We start from the raw sequence: 12,222 nt of genomic DNA, 5'->3' as shown, positions 1-12,222 counted from the left end.
GCTCTAAACAAATAAACAGGTCATAGGCAAATCAGCTGATGGTTGTTGTGTCTGGTTTCATTATTCCACCAATTGGGTTTCAAAAGGGAGAGAAATCTAGAACACATTAAATAGGGGAAAGTTGAACTACAATTTTAAATTCACATTTAGAAAAGAGGCTATAAATGGATATTGAATGTCTTTCTTTCACAAATCCCTAAAAAAAGCTCAGAAGCATTGTAAGAGGCATGTTACTACTTTAAAAGGTATTAGTTAAATAGTTTTAAAAGCCCTCTTATGATCACCATGTTACATTTCTTAATAGGACTACTCACTCTTCTTGGTCTCAAACACATTATCATTCAGAAACAATTCCCTACCACTACTGTAACAATCTCCCAGGTGAAATTTTGAACAATATCAAATCTCTTCGTTACTGAACCTTGTCATATAGGCTTGTCACTTTCAACAGGAAGGCCCTATGAAGTGTTAAATTCAGTTCTCTGGAATATGAAAGATTCAGGGAGGTTGGTTTGCATTTCAAGAAATAATCCCTCCCTACCCTCTCCAGGAGTATTGTTAAGAGACATTCTCTGTAGTCACTGCCGTGTTGTTAGGTATGGTACAGTGCTCCTTTTGTTTTCATGTTGCCACAGACAGGGATAATTTATCAAGATCTGCGCTGCTACAAAATACTTTGATGAGAAAACAAGAGGGTGAGTTTCTAATGCAAGCTAGATTTCATTAGGCTTCCTAATCCATGCATTTATAGACAAATTGCATCCCAATTGACTTTTGCAAATCTTGCTGCCTATTCATAATACTTGCTAAATAATTGCAATTACCGGCTGCTTTATTACACAATGATGCTTTGCTAAATAGCTGTAAAAGGTGTGAGGAGGTGGGGGGGATTGTAACTCCGTATGCATGGAATTGGAAACAAAGACGATGGGAACCCACTGATCCTCTTTCCTGCAAACACCTGCAGAACAAACAATAATGCTCACAACAGGAAATATATATTGCTCAACATGCATTTTTTTTCAAAGCTGATCCTTGAAGAATTTACCTCAGAATTTGCAAGAAAGGATATTGCAGTAGATATTCTAAGCATTGAACTTTTCTCTCAGTGGCAGCATTTCCATCCAAGTGAGGTGACTCCCACCTTGGACATTCCACAGATATATACACATACACTCCACTTGCTTCACTGCCAACTGAACTTCTGAAGATGTCAGCCACAGATACAGGTGAAATGTCAGGAGAGAATGCTACTGAAATATGACCATACAGCCTGAAACATTCACAGCAACCCCAAGTTAATAATGATGATGATGATAATTGCCTGACAGTATTTGGCAACCCATTGATTTCCTCTGAAATATAATTTACAACATCCAGATATCCATAGTAGTAGTGTCCCGTCTAAGTACCAACTAGTCAAGACCGGGATTTTACTCCCAAAACAGACAGGTTGTTGAGACTTTAAGGTATTTAGGCCTTTACATTTAAACATTGTTGTTATGTGTCTTGAAGTCATTACGTATTTATGGAAACCCTAAAGCAAACCTCATGGCGCAGCGGATTAAAATGCTGAGCTGCTGAACTTGCTGACCGAAAGGTCAGCGGTTTGAATCCAGAGAGTGAGGTGAGCTCCTGCTGTTTGCCCCAGCTTTTGCCAACCTAGCAGTTCGAAAACATGCACATGTGAGTAGATCAATAGGTACCGCTCTGATGGGAAGGTAATGGCACTCCATGCAGTTATGCTAACAACATGGTCTTGGTGGTGTCTATGGACAACACTGGCTCTTTGGCTTAAAAATGGAGATGAGCACCAACCCCAGATTTGAACACGACTAGACTTAATGTCAGGAGAATACCTTTACCTTTTTAAAGCAAACCTATTATGGGTTTTCTTGGCAATATGCATTCGGGACTTTTCCAGACAGGCCCTATATCCCAGGATTTGATCCCAGGTTTTCTGCTTTAAACTGGATTATATGAGTCTGCACTGCTAGATAAACAGAAAATATGGAATATATGGCCTGTGTGGAAGGGCCCTCTGAATGTGTTTCTCATGGCCTTTTTCCGGCCAGGGGTTTCCATGGCTAAGCGGGAATTTGAATCTTGGTCTCCAGAGCCCAATGCTCAAATCACTATCCCATGCTAGCTCTCTATTTAAAACATATCTACTGATGCTGTGTGTATTCAACACATCCTGGGATACTTGGATGATATTCAAACAACTGCCTACTGGAGCCTCACCCATTTCTCTTCACATTTGTCTCAGAACCACAATACTGATGTCCATCAGTTATTTCAACAGAGTAAGAAGCCTTTGTGATCTAACAGGAAAGTGCCTGCCAAGCCAGACTAACAAGGTTTCACCATGACACCCAAGCCAAGAGTTTCTCATACCTAAACTTCCAACCTTGCAACAGGCCCACTGGCTAAGTGGTTTAAGGAGTACAATGTGGATAATCAATCTTTGAATTTTAGCTCCACCAGGTGATTAGATTCATTAGTACTAGCTTGGTACTCCACTCGTGATTTTAGCACTCTCATTACTATATAAACCAGACTCATTTTTATTGCATAATATTAGCCTTGTTGGGATCAAAAAAGTGATAGTTCCATTCTAGGACTTGTTTGGAAATTTTATAGACAGATCAACCTTCAGTCGTCATTTAACCTCCTTTGGATCGATGAATTACTAAAGACAGTGCATTGATTTGTGGCTACTGGAAAAAATGTCTTATACTCCAGCTGAGTAAAAGTTTAACTCAACTGGGCTGCAGCAAAATATAGTGCAGATTCTCTCAACTGAAGCGATCATTAAGGGCAGATTTGCAGGTAGGTTTGCGTGCCCATTTGCTTGTTTTTGTGAGATATCAGTATCCAGGAAGCAGGTATATTCAGTGTTTGCTGAAAATGCAGTTTATAGATCGGTTGTGTAACAAAACAGGTGAACTAATGAAGCCATTACCAGCATACGCTCTCTGAAACTGAACAGCTGTCCACGTCTTCGCAGCTTTTCCCAACTTTTCCCTATTAGACCTTCTCATTAGGGGGGCAGAGGGTCCTCCCTCCTGTTCCCGAGGCGATATTTCTGCTCTGATTATACTGAAGTCTAACTAGGAGAAGAGTTTGTCTCAGCCAAAGATAAAATAAAATAAAAATGCTCAGCTTGTGTTGGCTTTCCTGCCTGTAGACTAAATGAGAACTCAATATGGGATGTGTTGCACAAGGCAGTCTGCAGATTGTAATTCACTGCCATATAAACCCACTATTATAGAAGGAGTTTGTTACAATTCTCATTTCCGCAAGCAAAATTTCAAGATGGAGAAAAAAGTAATGCAAAGGAAAGAGATGCCCATGGGGACATAGGTGCAGATGGATACATAGCGTTTTCAAGGCAACTTTTTCCCATAAAAGCTGAGCTTGTAAGCACCATCAGCATTAAAAGAAATGGGATTTGTTGGTAGTGATGTGGATGGTGATAAAGCTTCAAGTGATAACTGCCATGAATTACTCCAATAGCCTAGAAATTTGGGGATGAAATTATTTAGCAGGCACAACAAACTCCAGCAACAGCAAGTGAGTGCTTAAAGGACCCTCAGCCCATTAAATTCCCTTCAGTGTGATGAAAGGAGATCAGCCTGAAAGAGACATTACACCACAGACTGAGGACCCTTCCACACAGCCCTATATCCCAGAATATCAAGACAGAAAATTACACATTATCTGATGTGGACTCAGATAACCCAGTTCAAAGCAGATATTGTGGGATTTTCTGCCTTGATATTCTGGGATATAGGGCTGTATGGAAGAGCCCAGAATGTCTCAGAATCTAGGCCAGGCAGAAGAATCTTGTCACTAGAGGACTGAGCATGAACACAGGCCCTTATTTATTTATTTATTTATTATAGTATTTCTAACCTACCCTTCTCACCGAACAGGGGACTCGGGGCGGCTTACAGTATAAAACACATATATATCAATCATAGTAACATTCAAATTCAGTTTAAAATTAAATTACATTTAAAAAATTCATAAAACACGTATAAATATACATTTAGGCACATTTCAAGTACGAACCGGGTCTATCAATTATATCCTGAAGCATATGTTACAGATGGTGCTGCCATTCTTGTACGAAAGCCTCGTCCCACAGCCAAGTCTTAACTCTTTTTCGGAAGGAAAGCCCTTTTCACACAACCGTATAAACCAGAATATCATAGAATCATAGAATAATAGAGTTGGAAGAGATCTCATGGGCCATCTAGTCCAACCCCCTGCTAAGAAGCAGGAAATCGCACTCAAAGCACCCCCGACATATGGCCATCCAGCCTCTGCTTAAAAGCCTCCAAAAAAGGAGCCTCCACCACAGTCCGGGGCAGAGAGTTCCACTGCCGAACAGCTCAAGGCAGAATTATCAAGGCTTTGAATTGGATTATTTTAGTCCACATTGCCATAAATTCCATTTCAAAACAAAAAAATGTGGAATTTTATTCAGCTATGTAGAAGGGCCCCCTGTTGCATTAAACAGCATCAAAACATGGAGGGTCCTAGGAGAAAAGATTGAAATGATTGATAGTTCAGAGTGATGGGAATAGGAAAAAGCTAAAAGAAGAATTTTAGAAAATGATATCTAGATGGGAATATTAGTTTGCTGAAAAGACAACTGGACGAAGTAAGGTCTGGCATAGGGAAAGGTAAAGGTTTCCCCCAACATTAAGTCTAGTTGTGTCCAACTCTGAGGGTTGGTGCTCATCTCCATTTCTAAGTCAAAGAGCCAGCATTGTCATGAGGCTGGCCTGACAACTCCAAGATCATGTGGCCGGCATGACTGCATGGAGCGCCGTTACCTTCCCACCGGAGCGGCACCTATTGATATACTCACATTTGCATGCTTTCGAACTGCTAGGTTGGCAGAAGCTGGGGCTAACAGCAGGAGCTCACTCCACTCCCCAGATTCGAACCGCTGACCTTTCAATCAGCAAGTTCAGCAGCTCAGTGGTTTAACCCTAAGGTCTGGCATATTTATTTCAATTAGTCACCCAAATTTGAAAGTTCAGTGTATTTCAATGGCAGCAGTTGGTAGAACACATTTATCTATAAGTGAGTGTGAAAAACGACCCATTCAAATAGACTGAAAAACACAGCTGCAAGTTCTGAGAAAAACTAACATAGTCAGTCCAACACATATAGCTGAATCAATTGGACATTAGTCTACCATGTAAGATCTACTAATTGTTGATAGGAATCACACAAACAGTGGCTTTAAAGCAGACATGGGCAAATTTCGGCCTCCGGGTGTTTTGGACTTCAACTCCCACAATTCCTAACAGCCGATGAGCTGTTAGGAATTGTGAGAGTTGAAGTCCAAAACACCCAGAGGACCAAAGTTTGCCCATGCCTGCTTTAAAGAGATGGTGCATTGATTCTTAAATTGAAGTTTGAATTGTGAGATAAGCAATCCTCAAGAAATTGACAACAATAACAACAACAACGATAATTGTCAGAAATGTTAAATATTAACTGGATATTTTTGATTACAAACGTGTAGGACGAAGCCTGTTAGAGTGAGTGGACCTAAACTGGCATTGCTCTTAGGAGAATGATTAGGCTGAAGCCTGTTGGTGGTAGTTTTTTTTCCTCAGTGAAGGAACACCTCAGTCAGTCTTAGGTGAACACCTGTCTGAGGTAAACCTGTTTGAGAGACGCCTATGTTTTAAAGCTCCTCTGTATTTGTGTTATAGAAACCTTGTAATTGTAAATAATACAGTTATATTATTTTACTACAAGGAAAAGCCTTCTTTGGATGATATAACATTGGTCTGTGTGTTTTGTTCCTTTCATCACTTTGGGCTTATTTATTTCTTGTGTCAGAAGCGAACCGAGGGTATAAGTTGTAATGTATTTGAAAACATGAAGATTAAAAAAATCCCTTGGAATTAATACTAAATGTCTTTTACCCAGTAGCTGGCCACTTGGAGTGCCTCTGGTGTTGCTGTTTGAAGGTCCTCCATTGTGCATGTAGCAGGGCTCAGAATGCATTGCAGTCGGTGGTCTGTGGTTTGCTCTTCTCCACAGTCGCATGTTGCGGACTCCACTTTGTAGCCCCATTTCTTAAGATTGGCTCTGCATCTCGTGCCAGAGCGCAGTCTATTGAGCGCCTTCCAAGTCTCCCAATCTTCTGTGTGCCCAGGAGGGAGTCTCTCATCTGGCGTCAGCCATCGATTGAGGTTCCGGGTTTTAGCCTGCCACTTTTGGACTCTCGCTTGCTGAGGTGTTCCTGTGAGTATCTTTGTAGATCTTAGAAAGCTTTTCTTGAGTTAAGGCATTGATGTTCTGGCTAATAGCTGAACAGGGGATGGGCCAGAGATGTCAATGCCTTGGTCCTTTCATTGTTGGCTGCTACTTCCCGGTAGATGTAAGGTGGTGTAAGGCTGGCTAAACAGTATAACTTTGGGCTACTGGTGCTGGATTGCGCCACTGCTCCACTATACATTTATGAGGAGGGTCTTTTGATATTAAACCCATGCCTCATGGCTCAAGGTGGGTTACAGAATAATTAAAGCCCATATGCATAGTAAAAACACCACGAATACACATATTATAATATATTTTATAAAATATACATATTAAAATTTATTTCTATAAAATACATTTTAAAATACACAAAACACAGATTAAACAAAGGACACAAGTTTAAAATATTGAAATCTATGTGTGTGGATCTCCCTGGTCTTTTCCTCCCCTCAAAGGATTTTTTTCCAATTTCAAGTCTGCAGACAGGGACCAGTCAGCCATGGAGGCAAGCTAACCAACTCATGATCTGAGGGGTAACCTTTCTCGGCTCTTGAAATATTTTTAGAAAAGAAAAAGAGACCAAGAACAAAAGAGTGATTGAGAGAGGGGAAAAACACGCCTGGGTTTATTGTTCAGTTTCTCAATGCAACATAGTACAATAGATAGTCCTAGGGGAAGGGGAGCACTTATGTTAATAATGGTGCCCAGATACCTTACTTAGGTTAAGATTAATGTGGGTTAACAATTAAATCTAGATAAATCTGTATAAATCACCATTCTGCAGTAATAAAGTTATTAAAAGGAAAATAAGAACAGTTACCAAATGCAGGTGCTAGTCTCACATTGAATATATCCACTAAACCAAGTGTTGAATAGTAAGTGAATACTTATGTAAGAGAGATTCCATTCATCTATCAGTTGGATATAGGCCATCCGTTTTCAAAAGAAAGAGAAAAGAAATATTTCCAAAAAATTCCTGTGATCGGTTCACTTTAGAGTCACCATTAATCTGAGATGACTTGAAGGCAAACAGTAACATCAACAACTTAGTTATAGTGCACATCCAGAAAATAGCAAGAAAGAAAATAAAATGAAGAATCAAAAGCAGTGGCAAACTGTATATGATTCAGTTTTGGAATTTAGTTTAGGTGCTCTCCTTAGAACAAATCCCTGTAATAAAGATGGCAAGAAACAGGAAAAAAACTGTTTATTCTTAATACAAATGCATTTAATGATCAAAACTTCTCTAGAAAACTCATTTCTCTGTCACTTTAGAAATTACAATAAATAAGGTCCAAATTATGACAAATTTATTCATTCATTTATTTATTATTCAAACTTATATGCCGTAACTCCCCTAGGGCTCGGGGCGGCATACAAATAAGGTCAGTATTTAATACAGGTTGTTTTATCTAATTTAAATACTTGGTTTATGTGATGTTAGTATTGTTCTCATATTGCTGTATTTATTTTATGTATTATGTATTTTATGTATGTTATTCTTGTGTGCTATTTTGTAAGCTGCCCCAAGTCCCTATGGGAAATGGTGGGGAATTTAAATAAAGTTTTATGATGATGATGATGATGATTATTATTATTATTATTTTGAAATTAGGAATGTTTTGCAAGCACTTTTTCTTAAACAGCATGGAACAACAATTGAGTAGTTACAACTAGTCAAAGGACTTGACGCTAGGTTCTAGTTTGAATCCTCATATTTCAAAATAGTGTGTTCAGTAGGTGATTGGATTCAATGGAAAGTCTAGATGTGAAACAACAACCATAGGAACAAATGGGAGCCCCTCTTCTCTACCCTCCAGGTTGAAATTCCAATCACAGTTGAGTTCTAGCTTGGTGTTGTACTACCCCACCATACTTTGCAAACCATAATACGTTATATTGAAATTTCCAATTCCAGATGGTTCTAGGTACAATCATTATGAGGATGATATAAAATCAGAAGGGAGAAACATTATTCCATAAACAGGTGGGAAAGCTGTTAAATGTATAATCTTGATGAAAGAATTATCCAGTGTGATTTGAGCCCCATCAGAAAAATCAGGGATTGTTAGCATAATAACATTAGCTTTCGATAAAAGCTGTGCAAGTATTACAGCAGTGGACTTACTTCCATGTGGTACCTTTTTATCTTAGATAATGAGATAAGATTAAAAATGCAATAGTTCTCTTCATCAGTGATAGAAGGTTTGCTGGTGCCAATTTATCCTGGCAAGTGTATTTCCTCTGCTGACCCCACTGAAGAGGATCTTGAGGTTAATTAATGGCAGAACCTATTCCCTGCAGTGCTAATTAGCTGAGGATACAATGAAAATGTCCACAAAAGCAAAAGATTGAAAGTCCCAGGTTCAGAATGCACTTGTTGAGCTGATCCATATTCACAAAACACTAAAGAATGTTTCAGGACCACAGAAACCATTTATATTGGCATCAAAGCCAGAAAGTAAGGTTCTGGTGGGAGATAGTTGAATTCTGAATGTCAAATTTATAAATGTCAAAATCAGTTATGATAGCTCATTTTGCATTTCAGCATAATGCATAACACAGATAGGCATTGTATGGCAAGTGCTCTTTCTTCTGATCTTTTAGCACCAGACTGGAAGTTCTGGAGGGTTACAAGGATTAAAATGTGTCTGATCTGATACAAGAAAATAGTGGAAGGCTCTTCATTAGAGATTTCTTTGGAAACTGCCTGCGATCAAAAGCTTAGAAACCCATGGTCAAATCCATCATGGAAGAACAATCCATCCCCCTGAGAAAGCTTAGCCAAACTTAATGAGAGAGATTATACCAATATGGTTAGATATTGGTGCAGAGTAGCAAAAACACAGAAGACTAGGGGTTTATGTGAGCAGAGGTGAGAAAAAGCAAAATAGCCAGCCTCTCTTTCCCTTTAAAGAGTCATGCGCATAAAAGAAGCATCAGAGACATCAAAAGTAAAATAGTAAAGATATGTTTACTCACAATCTTGTATGATGATGATCATACAGATAAAAGCATCTTAGTTCCAAAAGAATACAGTTCAGGATACTACATATCTCTTAACAAAGAAGTAACATCAGTAGCATGGCATGAAGGCAGGAAGAGACGAAGAGCCAAAGAGAGCCAAAGAGAAAGAAGGTCTCTCCTTTTATACTACAAGTTCTAAAGGCATATGTCACTTCCTGAATATCTCCAGGAAGTATACTCCCATTTCTCACATCACATGGAAAACCCCAAAATGGTGCCATCAACTCTGGAATGCAGCTTTGGTTTCAGGTTACTAAGCAACAAACAAAACTGACTACATAAACCATCCCACATTGAAAATGCAGGCTTGATTGCTAGATAACCCAACACCTACACAGCTGTATAAAATCCACATTCTCTGCTTTGAACTGGATTATATGGCAGTGTAGACTAAGATAAACCAGTTCAAATCAGGTAATGTGGATTTTCTACTTTGATAACCTGGATTATCCTGCAGTATAGAAGGGACCTTAGTGAAGAGGAAATGGTTCAAGAACTCTTTGTTCTTATTTCAGTCTTGCTACACTGCCTGGCTGCTGGGACTTTTATGCCTTTGTCCTGAGAACAAACACTTGGTGCCTCTTAAAATGCTTGAGCATCTGATGTTGTAACACCTTCGTAATTTACCTCTAATACTTTTCTGACTACAGTAAACACAGATCAAATTTTTGGGATGCATTCTTATTTTAATATACTACCAAACAATGCTCTATCTTCTCTGTCCTGCTGTGGATTTTCTTAAACTGCATTCCTTCAATAGCATAGTGATACATTTTAAATATTTTCTAAATGCCTGTAGTTATCTGGATCCAATAGAGCCCTCTTAACAAAAAAGAGAGAGAGACTACCACTAGGTTGTGTTTTTACAAATATTACTGGGATAAAGCAAGATTGCTTCCATTACTACCAAGGCTTAAGGAACGTTCCTTATGGTGGTACTTTAGTCTGCCTTTTAATCTACTTCACCATTTTTGTTGGGAAAAGTGAATGCCAAATTAATTATTCATGTCTTAGATCAGTGGCTCTCAACCTGTAGGTCCCCAGATGTATTGGCCTTCAACTCCCAGAAATCCTAACAGCTGGTAAACTGGCTGGGATTTCTGGGAGTTGTAGGCCAAAACACCTGGGGACCCACAGGTTGAGAACCACTGACTTAGATGAAGGGTTAGAAGGCATGATCATTAAGTTTGCAGATGACACCAAATTGTAAGTGATAGGGAATACTCCAGCAGAATTCAAAATGACTAAAATGATTAAGGGTCTGGAGAATAAGCCCTATGAGGAGCGGCTTAAAGAGCTAGGCATGTTTAGCCTGCAGAAGAGAAGGCTAAGAGGAGACATGATAGCCTGTACAAATACATGAAGGGAAGTCATAGGGAGGAGGGAGCAAGCTTGTTTTCTGCTGCCCTGCAGACTAGGACACGGAACAATGGCTTCAAACTACAGGAAAGGAGATTCCACCTGAACATCAGGAAGAACTTCCTCACTGTGAGAGCTGTTCGACAGTGGAACTCTCTCCCCCGGGCTGTGGTGGAGGCTCCTTCTTTAGAGGCTTTTAAGCAGAGGCTGGATGGCCATCTGTTGGGGGTGCTTTGAATGCGATTTCCTGCTTCTTAGTGGGGGGTTGGACTGGATGGCCCATGAGGTCTCTTCCAACTCTACTATTCTATGATTCTATGATTCTATGATGTTAATAGATCAGAGAGATGGGCCAAAACTAACAATGTTCAACAGGGACAAATGCAAGATACTCCACCTAGGCAGAAAAAATGAAATGCAAAGATAGAGAATGGGGGATGACTGGCTCAACAGCAGTACATGTGAAAAAGAACTTGGAGTCCTCATGGACAAGAAGTTAAACATGAACCAACAATGTGATGTGGCAGCTAAAAAAGCCAATGGGTTTTGGCCTGCATAAATGGGAGTATAGTGTCTAGAACCAGGGAAGTCATGCTCCCCCCCTATTCTGCCTTGGTCAGACCACACCTGGAATACTGTGTCCAGTTCTGGGCACCACAGTTTAAGGGAGACGTTGACAAACTGGAATGTGTCGAGAGAAGGACGACTAAAATGATCAAAGATCTGGTGAACAAGCCCTATGGAGAATGACTTGAAGAACTCGGCATGTTTAGCCTGCAGAAGAGAAGGCTCAGAGGAGACATAATGGCCAGGTATAAATATATGAGGGGAAATCATAGGGAGAAGGGAACAAGCTTGTTTTCTGTTGCCCTGGAGACTAGGACATGGAACAATGGCTTCAAACTACAGGAAAGATGATTCCACCTGAACATAAGGAAGAACTTCCTAACTGTGAGAGCTCTTCAGCAGTGGAACTCTCTGCCCCGGAGTGTGGTGGAGGCTCATTCTTTGGAGGTTGTTAAGCAGAGGCTGGATGGCCATCTCTTGGGGATGCTTTGAATGCAGTTTTCCTGCTTCTTAGCAGGGGGTTGGACTGGATGGTCCATGAAATCTCTTCCAATTCAATGATTCTATGATATCAAGACAACTAGTGTGTGTGTGTGTGTGTGTGTGTGTGTGTGTTGATTCACATGCATTAAGAAGTGTGTATATGAGATAGAAATGTATCTAAGCAAACATATTTATGGATTGTATACCAGCAAAATGAGCCAGCCCACTTTGGAGTCAGACAGTTCACCCCACTCAACGTTGACACATCATAACTTGCCAAGAGTTGCCTTTACTAAGGTTGAAAAACCTTTATGCCTAATATATAGGTATCTGCTGTAAAAATTCTTCTGTCTATTTTCAAAGATAGTCATTTTATTCCTTTTATACTGGAAGCTGAATTTAGTTTTTCCACAATTACCATGCTACCAATTAATTATCTTTTAATAAGCAACCATTTAAAGTTAAGATTTTCCCAGCTAATTGCTATGTTAA

The sequence above is a fragment of the Anolis carolinensis genome, chromosome 3 (genome assembly GCF_035594765.1).
Source record: "Anolis carolinensis isolate JA03-04 chromosome 3, rAnoCar3.1.pri, whole genome shotgun sequence".
NCBI classification, from domain to species: Eukaryota; Metazoa; Chordata; class Lepidosauria; order Squamata; family Dactyloidae; genus Anolis; species Anolis carolinensis.
The sequence above is the reverse complement of the archived record's forward strand: the minus strand, read 5'-3'. Positions refer to the sequence as shown.